At 45.3% G+C, this 23,893-nt stretch overlaps 1 long non-coding RNA gene across 1 annotated transcript; it reads right to left on the reverse strand.

The window, feature by feature from the left end:
* Nucleotides 1–6,864: 6,864 nt before the first annotated feature.
* LOC110741726 lies at nt 6,865–20,616 on the reverse strand. The gene is made up of 2 exons (XR_002518476.1): nt 20,332–20,616; nt 6,865–7,185 (listed from the first exon to the last, which is right to left on the reverse strand). It is a non-coding gene; the product is annotated as an uncharacterized LOC110741726 (long non-coding RNA).
* Nucleotides 20,617–23,893: the final 3,277 nt, after the last annotated feature.

Consider the following 23,893-nt stretch of genomic DNA (forward strand, 5'->3'; position numbering starts at 1 on the left):
ACTCCATCTCAAAAAAAAAAAAAAAAAAAGAATGAATGAGGTTGAGGTTGGCCAGGTGCAGTGGCTCACACCTGTAATTCCAGCACTTTGGGAGGCCGAGGTGGGCAGATCACCTGAGGTCAGGAGTTCGAGACCAGCCTGGCCAACGTGGTGAAACCCCATCTCTACTAAAAATGCAAAAATTAGCTGGGTGTGATGGCCGGCGCCTGAGGTAGGAGTTGCTACTCGGGAGGCTGAGGTAGGAGAATTGCTTGAACCCAGGAGAAGGAAGTTGCAGTGAGCCGAGATGGCACCACTGCACTCCAGCCTGGGCGACAGAACAAGACTCTGTCTCAAAAAAAAGAAGAATGAATCAGGCATCTGTTACTACATAGCAATCCACCCTAAGACACAGGTGATTAAAAACAGTCATCGTTTACTTATTTATTTAGCACAATTGTGAAGGTTGATCAGGTAGTTCTGCCACTGGCCTCACGTGGACTCATTCCTACAGCTGCAGAAAGCTGAGGGCTCAGCAAGAGCTGGGAGTCCACAGTGGTCTCACTCACATGTTCAGGCTTCAGGTAGGACAGCTGGAAGAGCTGAGATGGCCTTTCTTCCCAGGCTACTTCACAGCGTGGTGGTCAGGGAGAGATTCTGTGATGCAGTAAGCTTTGAGCTGAGGTCTTCTGAGGGGTTCAAAGGCTATTGTAAGTAGGCAAAAGGGGAGAGGCTGGTAAGAACAAGGGAACTTATTTACAAGAAGGAATCACATGAGTTGAGAACCCATGAGGTGGGAAGAAGTATGATGGTTTCTAGAAATAAAGGAATAGTCAGTTCGGCTACTACACACAAGAAAAGGGGGAGCATGGAGGATGGATCACGCATGTTCAAGGAACTAGGGATTTTTTGTTTTAATTCTCATACTAACATTACCAGAAAGGGGTCCCAATCCAGATCCCAAGGGAGGGTTCTTGGATCTTGCACAAGAAAGAATTCAAGGCAAAACCTCAGTAGAAATTAACTCAACAGTATCTGGGTGGATAAAGTGAAAGGAAGTTTATTAAGAAAGAAAAGGAATAAAGAATGGCTACTCCATAGGCAGAGCAGCCCCAAGGGCTGCTGGTTGGCTATTTTTATGGTCAGTTCTTGATTATATCCTAAACAAGGTGGGGATTATTCATAAGTTTTCTGGGAAAGGGATGGGCAATTTCTGGAAATGAGGGTTCCCCCCTTTAGATTATATAGGGTAACTTTCTGATGTTGTCATGGCATTTGTAAACTGCCATGATGCTGGTGGGAGTGTCTTTTAGCATGCGAATCCATTATAATTAGTGTATAATGAGCAGTCAGGATGACCAGAGGTCACTTTTGTCATCATCTTGGATTTGGTGGGTTTTGACCAGCTTCTTTACCGCACCTTTTTTCAGCAAGGTCTTTGTGACCTGTACTTTGTGCCAACCTCCTATCTCATCCTGTGACTAAGAATGCCTAACCTGGGAATGCAGTCCAGTAGGTGTCAGCCTTATTTTACCCAGCCCCTATTCAAGATAAAGTTGCTCTGGTTCAAACACCTCTGGCACTAAGAATAATAGGAAACCACTGAGAGGTTTTTTTGTTTGTTTTAATACAGATGGTATTTTGCCATGTTGCTCAGGTTGGTCTCAAATTCCTGGGCTCAAGCAATCTGCTCAACCTCAGCCTCCCAAAGTGTTGGGATTATAGGAGTGAGCCATGGTGTCCAGCCTGAAAGGTTTTAAGTGTAGGGAAGTTTAAACTTTCCCTCTGAAAGCTCAAACAAACTAATAGGCAGCTAACAAGAAAAAATGCATACAAATTTATTAAAGTGCCCATGGACACAAGAGACTCAAAGAAGGGCCAGGTAGTTGAGGCCTAAATAGCACCCTTTTCATAGGGGAAAGGGAGATGGAGGACATAGGTGATTGTGAGGGAATAATGAATGAGCCCAAAGAACAGAAAATGTCCTGGGACAAAGGTTTTCTGAGCTCTGAGGGAAGTTTCGGAAAGGGGAGGGGTGGAACTTCACTGAGAACAAAGGTTGTCTTATTATGTAGATTAAGTCTCCCAGATAATGTCTTAGAGCTTCCCTCAGGAGAATAGATGAAGTCTGTTGGATATGGTGATGGTGATGACTTTTAGTCTTTTCTCTGGTGGTTAATCATTCCCGGCTATTTGATGAGTTTCCTAGGGAGGGGGTTTTTATTTTTTTATTTTTTTATTTTTTTGAGATGGAGTTTTGCTCTTGTTGGCCAGACTGGAGTGCTGTGGTATGATCTCGGCTCACTGCAACCTCTGCCTCCCAGGTTCAAGCGATTCTCATGTCTCAGCCTCCTGAGTAGCTGGGATTACAGGTGTTCACCACCATGCCTGGCTAATTTTTGTATTTTTAGTAGAGATGGGGTTTTACCATGTTGACCAGGCTGGTCTCAAGCTCCTGACCTCAGATAATCTGCCCACTTTGTCCTCCCATAGTGCTGGGATTACAGGTGTGAGCCACTGATAATTGCATTTCTTTTGAAAGAAGCTTTCCTCAGTGAGATAAAGTAACTTCCAGGGAGAGCTCCTCCCTGCACCAGGGGGAGAGAAACAAGAGGTTAGAGAGGCCTTGATTCTGAGCAGCTTCTAAGGCCCTCGGATTTCCATTCATTTAAAAATGCTCAGCATGCCCAAGTATCATACTTTTGGGTATCATTCTCTGTGCCCTAACATAAGCAATAGAGTGACATGATCTGACTTGCCCTTTCAGGAAACATCATGGTTCTATACATGAGGCATTGCAGGGGAACTAGAAGCAGAGCTTCTCAATCTCAGCACTACTGACATTTGGGGTTAGGTAATGCTTTACTGTGTGAGGTTGTCCTGCACATTGCCACATGTTTATCAGCATCTCTGGCCTCTACTCTGTAGATGGCATTTGCACCTCTCCCCCTCTTAGTTGTGACAACCAAAACTGTGTCCAGGCTAGGCATGGCGGTTCACACCAGTAATCCGAACACTTTGGGAGGCCGACAGAGGAAGATCACTTGACCCCAAAAGTTCAAGACTAGCCTGGACAACATAGAGAGATCCTATCTCTACAAAAAGTAAAAAAAACAGAAAACAAAAAACAAACCCATTAGGCATGGTGGGGCATGCCTATAGTCCTAGCTACTCAGGAGGCTGAGGTAAGAGGATCGCTTAAGCCCAGTAGGTCAAGGCTGCAGGGTGCCATGCTCATGCCACTGCACTCCTGCCTGGGTGACAGAGTGAGACCCTGTCTCTGAAAAAAATGAAAAAAGAAAGAAAATGTGTCCAGACATTGGACATGTCCCCAGGGGGACAAAATTACCCATTTGGGAAACATTGTGCTAGAGTGAATACAGGGCTTCTCTCTATTACAGTCATCCAGGAGAGAAATAATGATTACTTGGACTTGAGTGGCCAAGGTAGAGCTGGGGATGAGCAGATGGGATTTGAGAGACAAGGCGATGAACTCAACAGTATCTGGGTGGACAGAGCCATCACGGCAGCCCTATCCTCAACTCTCCTCTCTACTTTCTTCCTTCCACATTCTACCTGCTCTGAAAAAAGAATCCAGTCTAATTTGTGTTGATAAATACTCATAGTCAGATGGCAAAAAGGATAACACAAGGAATAGAGGGCTCATTTCCACTCTTCTGCAGTCGGTTGATAAAATGTGCATGGAGGGTTAAAGTCTGACCAAGGAATTGATTGAAGATCAGCGAAGCAGTGCATTTCCAGGTTTATGTTTGAACAAGGGAAGTCTAGATATGTGAATAGCAAATGCTGAGAGGTGACAACAGCGGAGGGAGAGTTCTGAAATGAAGTTATATGAGAGACTTCCAACAAACCTGGACCAGTGAGGGCTACAATTGTCCAGCCTCCCAACCCTCAGCCTGCCTGTCTGCAGAGGCCAGCTTGTTCTCTTTCATTTCAGCAGTGCCCCCCCCGCTCCTTGGTTTTTATACAAAGAATAATAATAATTCCCTATCCCTTGCCTTCCTGTAAGGAAGCATTGTGAGGAATGGTGAGTTCCCATCCCTAAAACACTTGAAATTCATTCAACAAAACATCCTGCCTTTATTTCATTACCTATAGAGTGCAGTTTTCTGTAAGAAAGGAAAGGTTGCGGTTTTCGTTCCTATGAAGGAAAAATAGAAGCCACAGCCCCTTTCAAATCAAAGTTTTGTTCTTGAGTCAAAGGCACTCCTGAGGCTCCTGCCAAGAACAATGAAAAGGCTTTGTTTGATTCTCTAAAGCTATCAGAGTTCATAAAGGTCATCATTTCATTCATGCTGGGTTTGAGGACAGTGTTCTTTCTCTGCTTTTGACAAGCAGCTGGATTTGAAGGCTAAGTTTTCATTTTGTTGCTACTTGGCCCTTTTTCCTTTTTTTAATGTATATCTAATCACCCAGAAGGTAGTCAGTCATGTTATGATCTATTTTACTTTAAAAGTGTCATCATTATATAAGTTCATGGCAATGTAAGCATATCAAAACTCATAGTAAAATGACAAAACTGAAATCCAATTCCTTTCTTCAGGGTCAGAAGGCTGCTCCCTTTCCACGGGCCTAATTTCTCCCCTGGACAGAGGCAGCCATGAATCATCGTCAAAAACCAGCCAGGCAGCAGCCCCACTCTCACTTAAGAGTGGGCAGAAGGCTCCTTTATACAGGAAATTCCAGTAAATAAACCTAGAGGCGGAGCTGGGGACCCACAAATGGGATTAACAGACAAGGAGATGAACTCAAAAGTATCTGGAAAGAAAAGACGACAGAAACTTAAAACCACCTTGTGGCAAATACCACCACAATAATAGTTGCAAATACCACCCAGGTGGCTGGGTGTGGTGGCTCATGCCTGTAATCTCAGCACTTTGGGAGGACAAGTCAGGAGGCTCACTTGAGCTCAGGGGTTCCAGACAAGCCTGGACAACACGGTGAAAACTCATCTCTACAATAATTAGCCAGGCATGGTAGCATATGTCTATAGTCTCAACTACGTAGGGGGCTGAGATTAGCCATGATTGTACCACTGCACTCCAGCCTGGGCAACAGAGCAAGACCCTAATAATAATATAATATTATTATTATTATAATAGTTGCTAGCAAGAGTAAATGGTAAAATTATTAGTAAGCAAAAGCACAAAGGCAAATAGGATATTTGCACAGACTCAAAGTATAATCCCATAAGACTCTTCCTAAATTCAAAGTGAAATCTGTGATGGAGTTAACATCACCAGTATTGAAACATATCTACATCACATATCTCCTAATATGATATACTGACAAGGACACAATATCATGTCTGTGGTATTCTGGCCCAAAACCCATAATCTTGAATTTTTTTTTTTTGTTTTTTTTGAGACAGTTTCATTTCTTGTTGCCCAGGCTGGAGTGCTATGGCACCATCTTGACTCACTGCAACCTCCACCTCCCAGGTTGAAGTGATTCTCCTGCCTCAGCCTCCCAAATACCTGGGATTATAGGCACTTGCCACCACATCTGGCAAATTTTTGTATTTTTAGTAGAGACAGGGTTTCACCATGTTGGCCAGGCTGGTCTTGAACTCCTGACATCAGGCGATCCACCCTACTCGGCCCCCCAAAGTGCTGGGATTACAGGCGTGAGCCACCGCACCCAGCTATAATTTTGAATTCAATTATAAACAAACATTAGAAAAACACTAAGTGACTAATGACCTTTGTTAAAAGAAAAACTTTAGGTCAGGTCCACTGGTGTGTGTCTGCAGTCCCAGTTACTCAGGAGGCTGAGATGGGAGGATCACTTGAGCCCAGGAGTTTGAAAACAGCCTGGGCAATATAGCAAGACTCTGTCTCAAAAAATAAATTTTAAAAAATTAGACAAATTAAATTTAACAGGCCAGGTATGGTAGTTTGTGCTTGTAATTCTGGCACCTTTGGAGGCCAAGGCAGGAGGACTGCTTGAGCCTAGGAGTCTGAGATGAGCCTAGGCAACACAATGAGACCCCCATCTCTACAAAAAATAAAATATTTGGCCGGGTGCAGTGCCTTCTGCCAGTAATCCCAGCACTGTGGGAGGCCAAGGCGGGTGAATCATCTGAGGTCAGGAGTTCAAGACCAGCCTGGTCAACATGGTGAAACCCCATCTCTACTAAAAATGCAAAAAATTAGCTGGGCATGGTGGCAGGCACCTATAATCCCAGTTACTTGGGAGGTTGAGGCAGGAGAATGGCTTGAACCTGGAAAGTGGAGGTTGCAGTGAGCCAAGATCGCATCATTGCACTTCAGCCTGGGCAACAGGAGTGAAACTCTGTCTCAAAAAATAATAAATAAATAAATAAATAAATAAATAAATTTGGCTCATGACTGTAATCCCAGCACTCTGGGAGGCCGAGATGGGTGGATCATCTAAGGTCAGGAGTTCGAGACCAGCCTGACCAACATGATGAAACCCCGTCTCTACTAGAAATACAAAAATTAGCTGGGTGTGGTGGTGGGCACCTGTAATCCCAACTACTCAGGAGGCTGAGGCAGGAGAATCACTTGAACCTAGGAGGTGGAGGTTGCAGTGAACTAAGATTACACATTGAACTCCAGCCTGGGTGACAGAGCAAGACTCTGTCTCAAAAATATTTATTTTTTTGAGTCAAATGGTAGTGCTGGTATTACAGGCAGGAGCCACCATGCCCAGCCTACACACTCTTAAATGTAAGCACACAACTCTTTCATTTACAACTCATCAGCCAGAATTGAGTCACATGGCCACTCTTAGTAGTAAATGAAGCTGGCCATATACCAAGTTGCAAACAGGGGTTCTATTATTATGGAATAAGGGAAGGACAGACACTGGGAAATAACTAACAGACTCTTCTACAAGTAATCTTTTTTAAATTTTATTTTTATTTTTGCTCAGGCTGAAGTGCAATGACACGATTATGGTTCACTCCCTCCACCTTCCATGCTCAAGCAATAGCCCACCTTAACCTCCCAAGTAGCTGGGACCACAGGTGCGTGCTACCACACCTGACGAATTTTTTGTAGACATGAATTCTCACTATGTTGTCCAGGCTGATCTCAAACTTCTGGGTTCAAGCAATCCTCCCACCTTGGCCTTCCAAAGTGCTGGGATTACAGGCATAAGCTGGCCAAGTGGTCATTCTTATTACATCCTCAGGGTAGCCAGTGCAGAAGTCAGATGACTCTAGAATAAAAATGGTGGATTATTATAAATTTTATTAGATGCTAATGCTAATAACAGCTACTGTTCTAGGTATAATTCGTTCCTGGAGAAAATCAGCACAGCTTCTGTACTTGATATGTAGCAACTGAGCTGCCAATACCTTTCCCCTAACCCAATAAACAGAGAATATAAAAGGCAGACAGAGGGGCAAAGTGACTGACACCTGTAATTCCCAGCACTTTAGAAGTCCAAGGCAAGAGGACCACTTAAGCTCAGGAGTTTAAGACCACTTTGGGCAACATAGCAGGACCCCATCTGCTCAAAAAATAAAAAAACAGCTGAGTGTGGTGGTGCATGCCTATAGTCTCAGCTACTCAGGCGGCTGAGGCAGGAGAATCACTTGAGCCCAGGAGACTGAGGCTGCAGTGAGCCATGATCATGCACTGCACTCCAGCCTGGGTAACAGAGTGAGACCGTCTCTCTCTCTCTCCCTCTTTTTTTTTTTTTTTTTTTTAAGGCAGTTGGCTCTTATCTGAGAAGGACATAGCCTCCCTTCATACCCCAGTACAGGATGACACGTTTTCTGGCACTATGCCACAGAGACCTTTATCGTCTCATTATTGCACAGGTTGTACAATAATGGCCCATTACGTAGATAATACCATGCTGATAGGACCAGGGGAGCAGGAAGAAATAGGCTTTGCACAGCATCCTTACAGCAGGGAGAGGTGAACTGCTTTGGTGTTGTCAGACACAGCTGGGGAAGAACACAATGAGTTGATGGGAAATCCTCACTGTAGGAAACAGTGTGAGTGATAGAAACATACCATTATCCACCTCCCCTAGAAAGCATGGCCTGAGGTAGGGGTCTATGACATTTCCTTTTCTCCCTCCCTCTTTTCTTTTTTCTGTTTATATATCCTTCCTTCCTTTCTTCTTTTTCTTTCAGTATCACACATTCCCTTTCACCAAACTCACCCGGCTGCTGTCTCTGCTGAGTGTCCAGCTCGCCCCCAGCAGCCACCAACCTTGACATCTCAATAGGGCACCGTATTTTGGGGGAGTCAGCCAGCAACCTTGTGACATGTTGATAACTTGGACCGTTCCATCGTAGCTAGGACAGCAATTTGTCCTTTGCGGAATAGACACGTTCTGGTTTGGATCTGATCTCCTATGTGCCATACTTCTGCCAGCCCTATCCATCTGTGGGACTGACTGAATGCCTTATTGTTTCTTTTTATTTTTTTGTTGTTTTTTTAAAAAATTTTTTTCTAGTTTTTTTGTTTGTTTGTTTCATTTGAGTGCCTTATTTATTTGAGAAAAGGTCTCACTCTGTCGCCCAGGCTGGAGTGCAGTGGCACAATCTTGGCTCACTGCAACCTCTGCCTCCCAGGTTCAAGCGATTCTCTTGCCTCAGCCTCCCGAGTAGCTGAGACTACAGGTGCGTGCCACCATACCCAGCTAATTTTTTGTATTTTTAGTAGAGACAGGATTTCACCATGTTGTCCAGGCTGGTTTCAAACTCCTGACCTCAGGTGATCTGCCTGCCTTGGCCTCCCAAAGTGCTGGGATTACAGGCGTGAGCCACCGCGCCCAGCCTGAATGCCTTATTTTTTTATTTTTATTTTTAGAGGCAGTGTCTTACTCTGTTGCCCAGCCTCGAGTGCAGTGATGTGACTGTAGCTCACTGCAGTCTTGATCTCCTGGGCTCAAGCAATTTCCCTGCCTCAGCCTCCTGAGTAGCTAGGACAACAGGCATGCACCGCTGTGCCCGGCTAATTTTTTTATTTTTTGCAGAGTCAGGGTCTCACTATGTTGCCCAGAGTGGTTTCAAACTCCTGACCTCAAGTGATCCTCTTGCCTCAGCCTCCCAAAGTGTTGGTATTACAGGCATGAGTCACTCCACCTGGCCCTGAATACCTTATTTAAGGTGATGCATTCCACTCCAGAATTGATGCTGATCAAGAAACTCATTGATGCAAAAGTAGTAATGCAGAAGGCCCGGGCATGGTGGCTCACGCCTGTAATCCCAGCACTTCAGGAGGCCGAGGTGGGCAGATCACAAGGTCAGGAGTTCAAGACCAGCCTGACCAACATGGTGAAACCCCATCTCTACTAAAAACAAAAAAATTAGCCGAGTGTAGTGGTGTGTGCCTGTAAGCCCAGCTACTCAGGAGGCTGAGGCAGGAGAATCACCTGACCTTGGGAGGCAGAGGTTGCAGTGAGCCAAGATCACACCACTGCACTCCAGCCTGGGCGATAGAGTGAGACTTGGTCTCTAAAAAAAAAAAAAGAAAAAAAAAAAAAGTAATGCAATGAACTGATACCCTTTGGATTTACTGATCTATCTTGCCACATACTCCATTGCCACAAAGCATGTGGCCTTAAAGAATAGTCCATTGAAACCTTAGCCATGTCCTCGGCTGGGAGGCAACTTACCTAGCTCGGTTGCATTTAACCATGAGCATGAGCATTGGACCACAATCTCGGCCCAATCCATTTCACTAGAATAGTTCTAATTGGCCAAGAATCTTGATTTCCTTGCAACGTAATTTCTTCAGTTTTACCACACCATCACCAGACCTTTTTTTTTCTTTTTTAACCTAGCAGCTTTTCCTCCTCCAGAAAAACTATCTTCATCTATGTTTTGATGACCCCACCTGACCCATTCTGAGAACTGTTGCTTCTTCTAGCCTCCAGAACGATGAGAGAATACATTTCTTTCTCCTTCTCTTCTCTTCCCCTCCCCTCCCCTCCCCTCCTCTCCTCTCTCTTCTTTTCTTTTCTTTTCCCAGATGGGGTTTCACTCTGTCACCCGGGCTGGAGTGCAGTGGTGCGATCTTGGCTCACTACAGCCTTGCCATCCCAGGCTCAAACAATCCTCCCGAGTAGCTGGGATCACAGGCACATGCCACCACACCTGGTTAATTTTTGTATTTTTTGTAGAGACAGGGTTTTGCTATGCTTCCCAGGCTGGTCTTGAGCTCTTCGGCTAATGCGATCCTCCTGCCTCAGCCTCCCAAAGTGCTGGGATTACAGGCATGAGCCAGCAGACCCAGCCTAAAATTCTTTATATGTATATCTTGATATAGAGTCTCGCTGTCACCTAGGCTGGAGTGCAGTGGTACCATCACGGCTCACTGCAGTCTTGACTTCCCTGGGCTTTGATGATCCTCCCACTTTAGCCTCCCAAGTAGCTGGGACTACAGACATGCACCACCATGCCTGGCTAATTTTTTATACTTTATTGTAGAGATGGGATTTGCCATATTGCTCAGGCTGGTCTCAAACTCCTGGGCTCAAGTTATCCTCCCATCTTGGCCTCCCAAAATGCTGGGATTACAGGCATGAGCCACCACGCCCAGCCAAATTTCTTATGGTTGTTCTATACCACCCAGTTTATGCTACTTTAGTATGGCAGTCCAGGGGAACTAACATACCCATATTCATTCATTTATTTCAGAAATACTTATTGAGTACCTACTTTGTACTACTAAAAGAAAAACTTCATTTTTTTTTTTTTTTTAGATGGAGTGTTGCTTTGTCACCCAGGCTGGAGTGCAGTGTCATGATCTTGGCTCACTGCAACCTCTGCCTCCTGGGTTCAAGTGATTCTCCTGCTTCAGCCTCCCAAGTAGCTGGGATTACCACCCACCACCACACCTGGCTAATTTTTACATTTTTAGTAGAGATGGGGTTTCACCATGTTGGCCAAGCTGGTCTTGAACTCCTGACCTCAGGTGATCCTTCCGCGTTGGCCTCCCAAAGTGCTGGGATTACAGGTGTGAGCCACCATGCCCAAATCTTAAAAGAAAAACTTTAGACAAATTTAACTGAACAGAGTTTAAATTGAGCAAAGAATGATTTGCTAATTGAGTAGCACTGCCCCCCCTCAACCCCCGCAACAAACCAGACTAGGTCCAGAACAACTCTGCAACGGCCTCGTGGTCAGATAACATTTATGGACAGAAAAAGGAAAGTGATGAACAGAAAACAGAAGTGAGGTACAGAAACAGCTGGATTGGTTACCCCTTGTTTGCCTTAATTTAACAAGAGAAACAGGATCCTTGCTCCTATGGAGTTTCTATGCTAACAGGGAAAAACAGGTATAAATAAGCAAACAATAATTTTAGGCAATTGAGAGCTGTGAAATAAATACAAGAGAGGTATAGGATAGTGTGTTTGCTTCCTAGGGCTTCAAAATAATGTACCAGGCTGGGCAAGTTGGCTCACACCTGGAATCCCAGGACTTGCATGAGCCCAGGAGTTCAAGAGGCTGGCAGATTGCATGAGCTCAGGAGTTCAAGACCAGCCTGGGCAACATGGTGAAACCCCATCTCTACAAGAAAATACAAAAATTAGCTAGGTGTGGTGGTGTATGCATGCAAGTGCAGCTATCGGGGAGGTGCAGGGGTGGGGTCCTGAGGCAGGATCCCAAGAGGTAAAGGCTGCAGTGAGCTGAGATCAGGTCACTGTACTCCAGCCTGGGCGACAGAGTGAGACACCCATCTCTTAAAAGTAAAATAAGAATTTTTTTTTTTTTAGATAGAGTCTCACTCTGTCACCCAGGCTGGAGTACAGTGGCAGGATCTCAGTTCACTGCAAACTCTGCCCCCTGGGTTCAAGCAATTCTCCTGCTTCAGCCTCCTGAATAGTTGGGACTACAGGCACCCACTACCACACCCGGCTAGTTTTGTATTTTTAGTAGAGACAGGATTTCACCATATTGGCCAGGCTGGTCTCAAACTCCTGACCTTGTGATCTGCCTGCCTTGGCCTCCCAAAGTGCGGGGATTACAGGTGTGAGCCACCGTGTCCAGCCAAAATAAGATAAATTTAAAAACCCACAGTGTACCACAGACTGGGTGGCTTAAAACAACAGAAATTGATTTTCTCACAGTTCTGGAGACTGCAAATCCGAAATCAAGGATGTAGGGAAGAATCTTTCCTTGCCTCTCTTTCACTTCTTGTGGTTGCCAGCAATCCTTGAAATTCCTTCCATTTCTATCTCTGGATTTAGGGCCACCATAATCATCTTAAGTTGATTATATCTGCAAAGACCCTATTTCCAAATAAGGTCACAATCAAGGCGGGTGGGAGGAGGGTAGTGGGTTAAGACCTTAACCTATCTTTTGTTGGACACAATTCAATGCACAACATAGTGACTGGGAGGAGTGACATTTCTGTAAAGAGAATAGGTAAACTAAGTCCCAAATGATAAGCCAAGCTCACAATACAACTGTAGTTTAGAACCCCAGTTCTGGGCCGGGTGTGGTGGCTCATGCCTATAATCCTAGCACTTTGGGAGGCTGAGGCAGGAGGATCACTTGAGCCTAGGAGTTCAAGACCCCAGCCTGGGCAATATAGCGAGACCTCATTTCTATTAAAAAAAATTTTTTTTTTTTTAAAGAAAAGAACCCAAGTTCTTTTAGCTCTTCTAGACTTAGAGCCAGGCGTGGTGGTGCATGCCTGTGGTCCCAACTACTCAGGAGGCTGAGCTGGGAGGGTTGCTTGAGCCCAGGAGTTCCAGGCTGCAGTGAGCTATGATCTGCACCACTGCACTCCAGCCTCTGGGTGAGAGTGAAACCACTTCTCTAAAAAAATAAATAAGACTTTGAAAGACTTTCTTTCACCTCCCTTCTTTTGGAATAGATTCCAAGGCATAGTTCTGAAACGATCCTATGTGTCCTGCTATGATTTCAGAGAATTTTGATTGCCAATGGGTTAACTAAATCTTGCCTCTAGATTGCTGTACTTGTCTCAAATCAACCTTTCAATTGAGAGGTTGTCAGAGCACCTACAAGTAAAGACAGCAGGGACTTCGTGGAGTTTATAGGACAGAATATGCGGTTTTATGCCTGCTTGTTCATAAATGTTTGCCTAATAAATGATTGTGTGTGGCAGAATTCAGTCTGAAATCAGCTCTCATTATCATCCAGGAACAAGATTGTAAGGGGTGAGTTGATTCTCCTCTGTCTGTTAATTTTTGGCAGCTAAAGAATCTGCCAAACGGAAGCTAATAGTTGTGCACAAGCAAGCGGCTTCTGTCAGTTCCTACCACCATGGGAACATTGCAAGCCAAGGCCTGGACAGTCGCTGAGGCTATATTCTGGTGGCTCCAGGGACCTCTGCAGGCTCTGACTCCAGCCTCCATTCTGGCTTCCTTATTGGGTCTGGTTCTGACCATTTTTTCAGACTCACCCTAGACGTGGACATTCTTCTTCATTCCTGGTTTCTTTGATTGATGCCTAGGGGGTGCAATCCCTGCCCCTTCTTCTCCTTCAGTTTCCCTCCAGATTCTATCTCCTGGCACATCTTGGCTCCAGGTGCTGCTGCTGAAGTCTGGTCCTGTCCACCTAGGAGCTCAGCCTGGGTCCCAGGAACTGCCTGGAGCAAGCATCTTAGCTTCTCTTTTATGGTCAGATCATTTGGCCATGTTTTTTTCTTTCTTTCTTTCTTTTTTTTTTTTTTTTTTTACAGCCACAGGAAAACTTAAAAGCCAGTCCCTACAGAGTGTTACATATTCCATATTGACAGCTAGTCAATTTATAATGACACATTTATTACCTTGCATTTCAGATTGAATTGAAAAAACCAAGAGGCTCTGACTTTAAGCTGTAGTCCTTAAAAACATACTGAGGAGAGGGGTGGGGTGCAAGGCACAGTGACCCATGGCTGCACATTGGGATCTGAATGTTTATGCTCTAGTCTGGGCCAAGACCTTACTCTCTGAACTGCAAGATGCTATTGCTTGCTTGCCCCAGAGCTTACCCCAACTGGAATTTGGAACCAAAGAGGGTCAGAAATTCCAGGGGGAAAAAGCTTATTCCCCCAAAACTGACTTTGTTTATCCCTTTGAAAATTCAAAGGTAAAGTTGACATCCAAAAACATTTTAATGAAAGAGGTCCTTTTTTAGTAAAAGTCATCAGGATATATTGATTTATAGCGCATTTATATATTTAAAGCAGTTTCCTCTACAATGTATCAGCAGAAAACCAACAGCACTCGAAGGCAATTACAAATACATAGATGGGGCCTGATGTCAAATATGTAGATGGGGATATAAGGTAGAAACAACATTGTCATCATGCAGGCAAAACTATCTTGAAGTTTCCATGAACTATGAATTCTTCAATACCTGACCAATTTTTTTTTTTTTGGAAACAGAGTTTTGCTCTTGTCGCCCAGGCTGGAGTGCAGTGGTATAATCTTGGCTCATTGCAAACTCTGCTTCCCAGTTTCAGGTGATTCTCCTGCCTCAGCCTCCCGAGTAACTGGGATTACAGGCGCTCACCACCAAGCCTGGCTAATTTTTGTATTTTTTAGTAGACAAGGAGTTTCACCATGTTGGCCAGGCTGGTCTTGAACTCCCAACCTCAGGTTATCCACCCGCTTCGGCCTCCCAAAGTGCTGGGATTACAGGCATGAGCCATCATGCCGGCAACAAATAAAAATACATTAAAAATATATAAATATATATAATATATAATATATTTATATACTTTTTTTCCTGTTCTTTTGTTTTGTTTTTACTTCCCATACTATACAGATGTAATTACCTGAAATACAGCTGGGTAGACCTGTGTTTCTAAAGGGATCAATCAAAAGTCCTCAAGGCTAGGATTAACCTTGGGCTGAGGACTAAAGAAACAGACTTTACAAAATCATGACAGTAAGAGAAAACTACTATAGTTCACTCCATCTTGCTTCTACCTCCAAGCTGTCCTCGGTCATTCCTGGGCATAGTCCAAGGTAACTTTGGGAGGACGTTAGCTTATAATCTAACCTTAAGCAAGAATGATAATAATCCTTCCCAAAATAAACCACCTTTGTAAAACCAAAAACAGTCCACAAGGTTAGGATTGTGAGAAGGGCCTGAATTCTGCTAAGAGGTAGGCATAAAGGATAACCAGTTATTGCTCTGGGGGTCACAAGATTTGTGACTTCTTGAGCCACTCCTGTAAATAACATCACTATTCTACAATAGTAGAACGTAAGATTGTTTTTGAGGGTTTTTTTGTTTTTTTTTTTTTTTAGGCTTTTGCATTTTTTGCTGGGGGAAGAAAAGATTTACCTATTGGTCAGACACTAATAAGGCATCAAATAGGAAACATACATTCTTTCATTCAACAAATACTTGTATAAGCACCTGTGTGCCACCAACTGTCTTTTTTTTTTTTTTTTTTTTTTTTTTTTTTTTTGAGATGGAGTCTTGCTCTGTTGCCCAGGCTAGAATGCAGTGGCACAATATCGGCTTACTGCAACCTCCACCTCCTAGGTTCAAGCGATTCTCCTGCCTCAGCCTCCTCTAGTAGCTGGGATTACAGGCTTGCGCCACCACGCCCAGCGAATTTTTTTTATTTTTTCTTTTTTTTTGAGACAGAGTCTCACTCTTGTCTCCCAGGCTGGAGTGCAGCAGTGCGATCTCGGCTCACTGCAACTTCCGCCTCCCAGGTTCAAGCGATTCTCCTGCCTCAGACTCCCGAGTAGCTGGGATTACAGGTGCACGCCACCAAGCCTGGCTAATTTTTTGTATTTTTAGTAGAGACAGGATTTCACCATGTTGGCCAGGCTTGTCTTGAACTCCTGATCTCAAGTGATCTGCTTGCCTTGGCCCCCCAGTGCGCTGGGATTACAGGCATGAGTCACCGCACCTGGCCGAATTTTTGTATTTTCTGGTAGAGATGGGGTTTCACCATGTTGGTCAGGCTGGTCTCAAACTCCTGACCTCAGGTGATCCACCCACCTCAGTCTCCCAAAGTGCAAGGATTACAGGCATGAGCCACCACACCTGGCCTCAGTAACTCTTCTAAAGAGAAAAGAATGACACAAAACATCTGCCCTTCTGGAGCTTACATTCTAGTAGAAAATATTCACAAGATAAATAAGTGTATTCACAGCATGTTAGAGAAGAAGTGATAAGGAGGAACAGAAAGCAGGAAGAATGGATAAGACATGGGGCATCATTTTTTAAAAAACAAATCTTGGTTTTCTAGAAATATCTATTCTAAAATACCCCATAAAAGACACTTTTCTGTTTCCTAGTCTTCTTCTTTCTCTTTGACGTAGCTAATATAAAAGGATATTTTCATCACTAATTTACATTTCACCCCAATATCCAGACAATACACCTTCTATGAATCTATGCATTCACAAGTTGCTCATCCACACCACCTCTCCCAGTGGCAGAGAGTCCTTGATTTCCATTCTACAACTTACATTTTAGAGTTATCTGTTTTCTGCTAACCACTCAGGAAAAGTTTGAGACTAAGAGGTAAAGTTGCTGATACTGAAAATCTTGCAGGCACATTTTCTAGGAGGCTACAGCAGCACCCTTGGGTTCCTCTCTGTGATTTAGAAAGTGTCTTATCTGGTCGGGAGCAGTGGCTCATGCCTGTAATCCCAGCACTTTGGAAGTCTGAGGCAGGCAGATCACCTGAGGTCAGGAGTTTGAGACCGGCCTGACCAATATGGTGAAATCCCATTTCTACTAAAAATACAGAAATTAGCCGGGCACGGTGGCGGGTGCCTGTAGTCCCAGCTACTCAGGAGGCTGAGGCAGGAGAATCGTTTGAACCTGGGAAGAGGAGGTTGCAGTGAGCCGAGACTGCGCCACTGTACTCTAGCCTGGACGACAAAGCGAGACTTCGTCTCAAAAAAAAAACCACAAAAAACTAGCCAGGTGTGGTGGTCAGCACCTGTGATCCCAGCTACTCGGGAGGCTGAGGCAGGAGAATCACTTGAACCTGGGAGGCGGAGGTTACAGTGAGCTGAGATGGCAGCACTCCACTCCAGCCTGTGCGACAGAGCAAGACTCTGTCTCAAACAAAACAAAAACAAAACAAAAAAACCAAAGTGTCTTATCTTCATCTGAGAAATCACTTCCACTGGAACTCCACGTTATATCTGGAAGCCCACTGATGCTCTTAGATGTGGTGGTTTCTTTTTGGGGTCTAGGGGATAATACAAGGCGCATGTCTTTTCAGCTGTTAATGACTGAGCAATGCTTCAGAGAGGACAGCAGCTACCCTTGCTGTCCTGAGACCTGCTGTTGCCTTTCCCCTGGAAAAGATGAGCATTTTTTTTTTTTTTTAAAAGATGGAGTTTCGCTCTTGTCACCCAGGCTGGAGTGCAATGGCATGATCTCAGCTCACCTCCACCTCCACCTCCACCTCAACCTCCAACCTCTGACTTTTTTTTTTTTTTTTTTTTAAGTAGAGATGGGTTTTCTCCTTATTGGTCAGGCTGGTCTTGAACTCATGACCTCAGGTGATCCACCCGCCTTGGCTTTGCAAAGTGCTGCGATTACAGGCATGAGCCACTGCTCCCGGCCAGGATGAGCATTCTATATCCCAACTCATTTTTCTTTCGGGGCTGCGAGCACTGCTGTTGCCGGCATCTACCTGAACGCCGCCTCCTCAGCTCACTTCTGGTCCCACCTCGGCGAGCCCTACTGCCTTTGTCTTTTGCATTTCTGATGACAGGCTGACTCCATAAATTGTAACACAATCACAATTGGCCCCAGGCAGAACCTGACTCAACTCACAAGGACTGTTTATTACATCCCTGTGATGTTATACCCACCCAATCAACATTCCCCATTCCCTAGTTCCTGCCCACCAAACTATCCTTGAAAAACCCTAATCTCTAAGCCTTTGAGAAGACTGATTTGAGTAATAACTCTGTGTTCATGCGGCTGGCCTTGCGTCAATTAAACCCTTTTTTTTTTTTTTTTTTTTTTTAGTTTTTTGAGACGGAGTCTCACTCTGTCGCCCAGGCTGGAGTGCAGTGGCGCGATCTATGCTCACTGCAACCTCCGCCTCCTGGGTTCAAGTGGTTCTCCTGCCTCGGCCTCCCAAGTAGCTAGGACTATAGGCGCATGCCACTGTGCCCAGCTAATTTTTGTATTTTTTGTAGAGACAGGGTTTCATTATGTTGGCCAGGCTGGTCTCGAACTCCTGACCTCAGGTGATCTATCTGCCTTGATCTCCCAAAGTGCTGGGATTACAGGTGTGAGCCACTGCACCCAGCCAATTAAACTTTTCTTGTTTTTATTTTTGAGACAGGGCCTTGCTCTGAAACTGCCTTTGCAAAAATTATAACTGAGATAATTATGATAGTGAAAGAGAGCTGACCTAACTGATTCCATATTGCTTCTCACCTCCAAACTGTTCCTGCTCATTCCCGGGCATAGGCCAAACTAACTTTGGAAGGAACTTACTTTATAGTTAAACTTTGAAACAAATAAGATAACAGCCCTTTCCTTTTTTTTTTTTTTTGAGATGGAGTCTCACTCTGTCGCCCAGGCTGGAGTGCAATGGCGTGATCTTGGGCTCACTGCAACCTCTGCCTCCCAGGTTCAAGCAATTCTCCTGCCTCTGCCTCCTGAGTAGCTGGGATTACAGGCATGAGCCACCACGCCCAGCTAATTTTTGTATTTTTAGAAGAGACGGGGTTTCACCATGTTGGTCAGGCTGGTCTCGAACTCCTGACCTCGTGATCTGCCCGCCTCAGGCTCCCAAAGTGCTGAGATTACAGGCATGAGCCACTGTGCCCAGTCCCCTTTCCTAAAACAAACCCCCTTTTGGCCTAGGGACCAGTTGGCGTTTGTAGAACTAACGAATTGCTTCAAGATTAGAAATTATGGTTTAGGGGTCATATATCTGGAGGTTGCAAGATTCCGAACCTCCCCAAATTGCTTCTGAGAATAACATCACTGTTTAAAACCTAAGAACAGACCGAGCATGGTGGCTCACACCTGTAATCCCAGCACTTTGGGAGGCTGAGGGCGGGTGGATCACGAGGTCAGGAGTTCAAGATCAGCCTGGCCAAGATAGTGAAACCCTGTCTCTACTAAAAATACAAAAGTTACCCGGGCGTGGAGGCAGGTGCCTGTAATCCCAGCTACTCGGGAGGTTGAGGCAGAGAACTGCTTGAACCCGGAGGCAGAGGTTGCAGTGAGCCGAAATCACACCACTGCACTCCAGCCTGGGTGACAGAGACTCTGTCTCAAAATATAAATAAATAAATAAATAAATAAATAAATAAATAAATAAATAAATAAATAAAATAAAAAATAAAACCTGAGATCAGTACTTGAATACTTTGCAGACCCTGCATTCTGGTTCTCATGCACCAGCTGTCGCCACCCAGATTGGTAATCTGGCTCAGCTGGTCTTATGGCCCCTACCCATGAGCTCATTCAGTGCCAGAGGACAGCTTTGACTCTCTGTGATTTCATCTTCCACCTGACCAATCAGCACTCTCCACTTCCCAACCATCTACCCACCAAATTATCCTTAAAAACCCCAATCCCTGAATTTGGGGAGACTGATGTGAGTAATAAGAAAACTCCAATTTCCCATACAGCCAGCTCTGAGTGAAATACACCCTTCCTCTATTGCAATTCCCCTGTCTTGATAAACCAGCTCCATCTAGGCACTGGACAAGGAGAATCTGTTGGGCAGTTACAGCTCTGTTGCCCAGACCGGAGTGCAGTGTTGTAATCACAGATCACTACAGCCTCCACCTCCCAGGCTCAAGTGGTCCTCTCACCTCAGCCTCCTAAATAGCTGGGACCACAGGTACATGTCACCACACCTGGTGAATTTTTAAGTTTTTTGTAGGCACAGGGTCTCACCATGTTGCCCAGGCTGGTCTTGAACTCCTGGTGTTAGAGTAGTTAGGCAAACATGAGCAGGGCAGGAGAGGCCTCCCGCTATCAGGAATGTCAAGCAACCATCAGATGATGGTCAGGTAGTTGTTACACAGTCTCTCTAAAATAATAATTGGTTGCAACCAGTGCCAGAGAAACGCAGTCTTCCAATAGACAGAAAACACCTGAAGCTGGTGATCGGCAGTTTCCTGATGAGATCTCAGAAGTCGAGCGAGTGGGCTTAAGCATGTGCACTAAGAGGAAAATGGAGTTTAACTGGTATATGACCTTGCTCTAGGAATACTCGACTGGAAAGGGGAACACGCCTCAAGTGAGCGTATGTACAACTCCAGTAAACAGGCTGTGCATGCGGCCCCTCCCCAGCACTGGCAGGCCACTGTGCAGGCAGACAGCCCGCCCCAAGGGAAGAGTCAAGGGAGGAGAGATGCAACCCCCAGAAGCATGCCTACTTATAAAACCCCAAGTTAAAGTGAGAGGATAGTTCTCCTGACCTTGACCTCCTTCGTGGGCAGTAGCTGGAGTGGGTCCTTTCAGCCCACCGCTGGCCGCTCCTGGAGAGAGGGAGTGCAGGCAAGCATGTGAGTGCAGGAACCGGAGGGAAGGAGCACTGGAACTGGCTGGTCGCTCCTCTCTGGCAGGAGCAGGCTCTGTGCAGTCTCCACAGCAGCATCCAAGCCCCTGCCCTCTCGGCACCCAGGTTCTTCTTGTTGTTGTTGTTAGAGTCTCGCTCTGTCGCCCAGGCTGGAGTGCAGTGGCGCGATCTCGGCTCATTGAAAGCTCCGCCTCCTGGGTTCACGCCATTCTCCTGCCTCAGCCTCCCGAGTAGCTGGGACTATAGGCACCTGCCGCGCGGCTAATTTTTTTTGTATTTTTAGTAGAGGCGGGATTTCACCGTGTTAGCCAGGATGGTCTCGATCTCCTGACCTCGTGAACCGCCCGCCTTGGCTTCCCAAAGTGCTGGGATTACAGGCGTGAGCCACTGCGCCTGGCGGGCACCCAGGTTCTTGTCCGGCATCCAGGAAGAATCAGGTTCACACAAACAGATTGAAGGGTAGTATATGTGGAGTATTTTATTTGGCGATGGAAGCGGCTGTCCTCTGGACAGGAGTTGGAATGGGGATGGTGCAGGAAGGTGATCTTCCCCTGAAGCCGCACCATCTGAGGTTAGCCGTGTCTATCCATAGTCTCCAAGGCTCAGCTGCTTGTGTTGCTCTGCCAGCTGAAGTCTTTTTACGGGCACAGGATAGGGGCATGGCAGGCCCAAAGGTAAACATTTGGATGGAAGAATAAGCGTCAGCTGTTTTCACTTCGGGGCTGCAGTTCCAGGCTTAAGGGTGGGGGTTTAGCCAGGAGCCCAGCTATTCCCTATCAAAAGGTCAGACCAGGCACTTGGATCTCTCAAGTTGCCTGCTTGACCCTCTTCCAAGGGTACTTTACTTCCTTTTGTTCCTGCTCTAAAACTTTTTAATAGAACTTCACTCCTGCTCTGAAACTTGCCTCAGTCTCTCACTCTGCCTTATGCCTCTCAGATGAATTCTTTCCTCTGAAGGGGCAAAAATCGAGTTGCTGCAGACCCCTACGCCACAGACCCGCTGCTAACACTGGGCTCAAGTTATCTTACTGCCTCCCAAAGTGCTGGGATTACAGGTGTTGCAACTGCCCAGTGGATTCGCCTTGCCCAATGCCTAGACAGAGTCAATTTATCAGTACAGGGGAATTGCAATATAGAAAGAGTAATCACATAGAGCCAACTGGATGGGACACCAGAGTTTATCATTACTCAAATCAGTCTCCCCAAGCATTTGGGGACCGGAGTTTTAAAAGATAATTTGCTGGGTAGGGTACAGTGAGTTGAGATTTGCTGATTGGTTGAGTTGGAGATAAAATCACAGGGAGTCAAAACTGTCCTCTTGTGCTCAGTCAGCTTCTGGGTGGGGGCCACAAGACCAGATGAGCCAGTTTCTTGATCTGGATGATGCCAGCTGATCCATCAAGTGCAGGGTCTGCAAAATATCTCAAGCACTGACCTTAGGTTTTACAATAGTGATGTTATCCCCAGGAGCAATTTGGGGAGGGTCAGAATCTTGCAGCCTTTGGCTACATAACTCCTAAACCATAATTTCTAATCTTTTGGCTAATTTGTTAGTCCTACAAAGGCCAACTGGTCTGTAGGCAAGAAGGGGGTTTGTTTCAGGAAAGAGCTGTCATCTCTTTGTTTCAAACTATAAACTAAGCTCCCCGCAAAGCTTGTTCAGCCTACGCCCAAGAATGAACAAGGACAGCTTAGAGGTTAGAAGCAAGATGGAGTTGGTTTAGGTCAGATCTCTTTCACTGTCTCAGTTATCATTTTGCAATGGCAGTTTCAGTGTGAGCCACCAAGTCCAGCCTAGACTCTTTCTTTTTTTTATTTTTTATTTATTTATTTTTTGAGACAGAGTGTCTCTCTGTCGCCCAGGCTGGAGTGCAGTGGTGCGATCTCGGCTCACTGCAAGCTCCGCATCCCAGGTTCACGCCATTCTCCTGCCTCAGCCTCCTGAGTAGCTGGGACTATAGGCACCTGCCACCTCGCCTGGCTAATTTTTTTGTATTTTCAGTAGAGATGGGGTTTCACCGTGTTAGCCAGGATGGTCTCGATCTCCTGACCTCGTGACCCACCCGCCTCGGCCTCCCAAGGTGCTGGGATTACAGGCGTGAGCCACCACGCCTGGCCTAGACTCTTTTCCTTACTGCAGTGCTGAGGTCTCAGTGAATTCATTTTGTCTGTGCAGTCAGCAGGAAGAATCCATTTGGTGATTACACAAAAGAAACCCTCACAAGACCAACAGAGCAAAATCTAATTCCTCCAGTTATGGAAAATTAGGAGAGACTCCTAAGTGTCAGCATCTGCCCTTAGGGAGGTTCAAAGACCTGCCTCCTCAGTCATGTGTGACTGCCTTTCTACCACCTCTCCCTGCTTTTGTCCTGGTAAAACCAAGAACAACCCCAGCAGTGCCCTGGAGACTTTACAAGAAGGCAACTTAAGGGAAGATGAAAAAGAAAAGAGAGCTGGGCCACATTTTGCCCGGGTGATAATGGAGGGCTTTATGAAATCATTGATTGTAATGAGGGTCCTGGGGTGAGGGTGTTGTTGGGGCCCAGGACATACCACCCCAAACTATTCCTCTTTGGCATATTATTAGCCTGCTTGGCTTTTTTTTTTTTTTTTTTTTTTTTTTTTTTTTTTTTTAAGAAACCACAGACAAATGAGCAGCTCTGAAAACCTGCCCTTTTGTAAAGGAAATTTCCATCTATGAAGGAAATTTTCATTAGTAAATGTGCCTGTACCAGGAAGAAGGCTGTTCCGGGCAACTTTTATCACTTGAAAGACGTTTTTCTGCCTAACAAGGCAAACTTCATTTACCATACATTTCCCCTCCTGCCCTCCCATAATTTGTCACCCCTGCCCCCCTCCCATCAGGGTGCAATGCTTGTTTACATATAAGATAACAAACAAATCATGGAGAGATGTGCTGACTACAAGGGTTCATGATAAAGGATTAATCTTTGTAATGACCACCTTTTGGAAGAATCGATATTATTATCTTTAAAGTTAAACTTCTTCTTGGACTAGGACTGCTTTTGTTCTTGAGCTATGGGGACATCAGGACATTTCCGGGTCTCTTAAGTCCTGTGTCTGTCTAGTAAACATTATTAATTTGTTTCCTTAACCATAAACAGCTTGTGACTAAGAATGCCTAACGTTCTGGGAATACAGCCCAGCATGTCCCAGCCTGGTTTTTTCTCAGTCCCTATTCAAGATGGAGTCACTCTGGCTGAAGCAAATCGACAGTATTAATAGGAGGGTGCCTCCCTCCATGCCTGTGTGAGTTTTTCCTAAAGCTGAGCTGGAAGGACGACAAACACAGTTTCCACCTCAAGTGGCAAGATACCATCACAACACCCTGAGAGATACATGCTGTCAGCAGGTGACTGCTTGACTACAGTTAAACCACTTTTGCAAAATTTATAGCAGTGAGAAAATTATGACAGCAAAAGGGATCTGACCTGACTCAC

The sequence above is a fragment of the Papio anubis genome, chromosome 15 (genome assembly GCF_008728515.1).
Source record: "Papio anubis isolate 15944 chromosome 15, Panubis1.0, whole genome shotgun sequence".
NCBI classification, from domain to species: domain Eukaryota; kingdom Metazoa; phylum Chordata; class Mammalia; order Primates; family Cercopithecidae; genus Papio; species Papio anubis.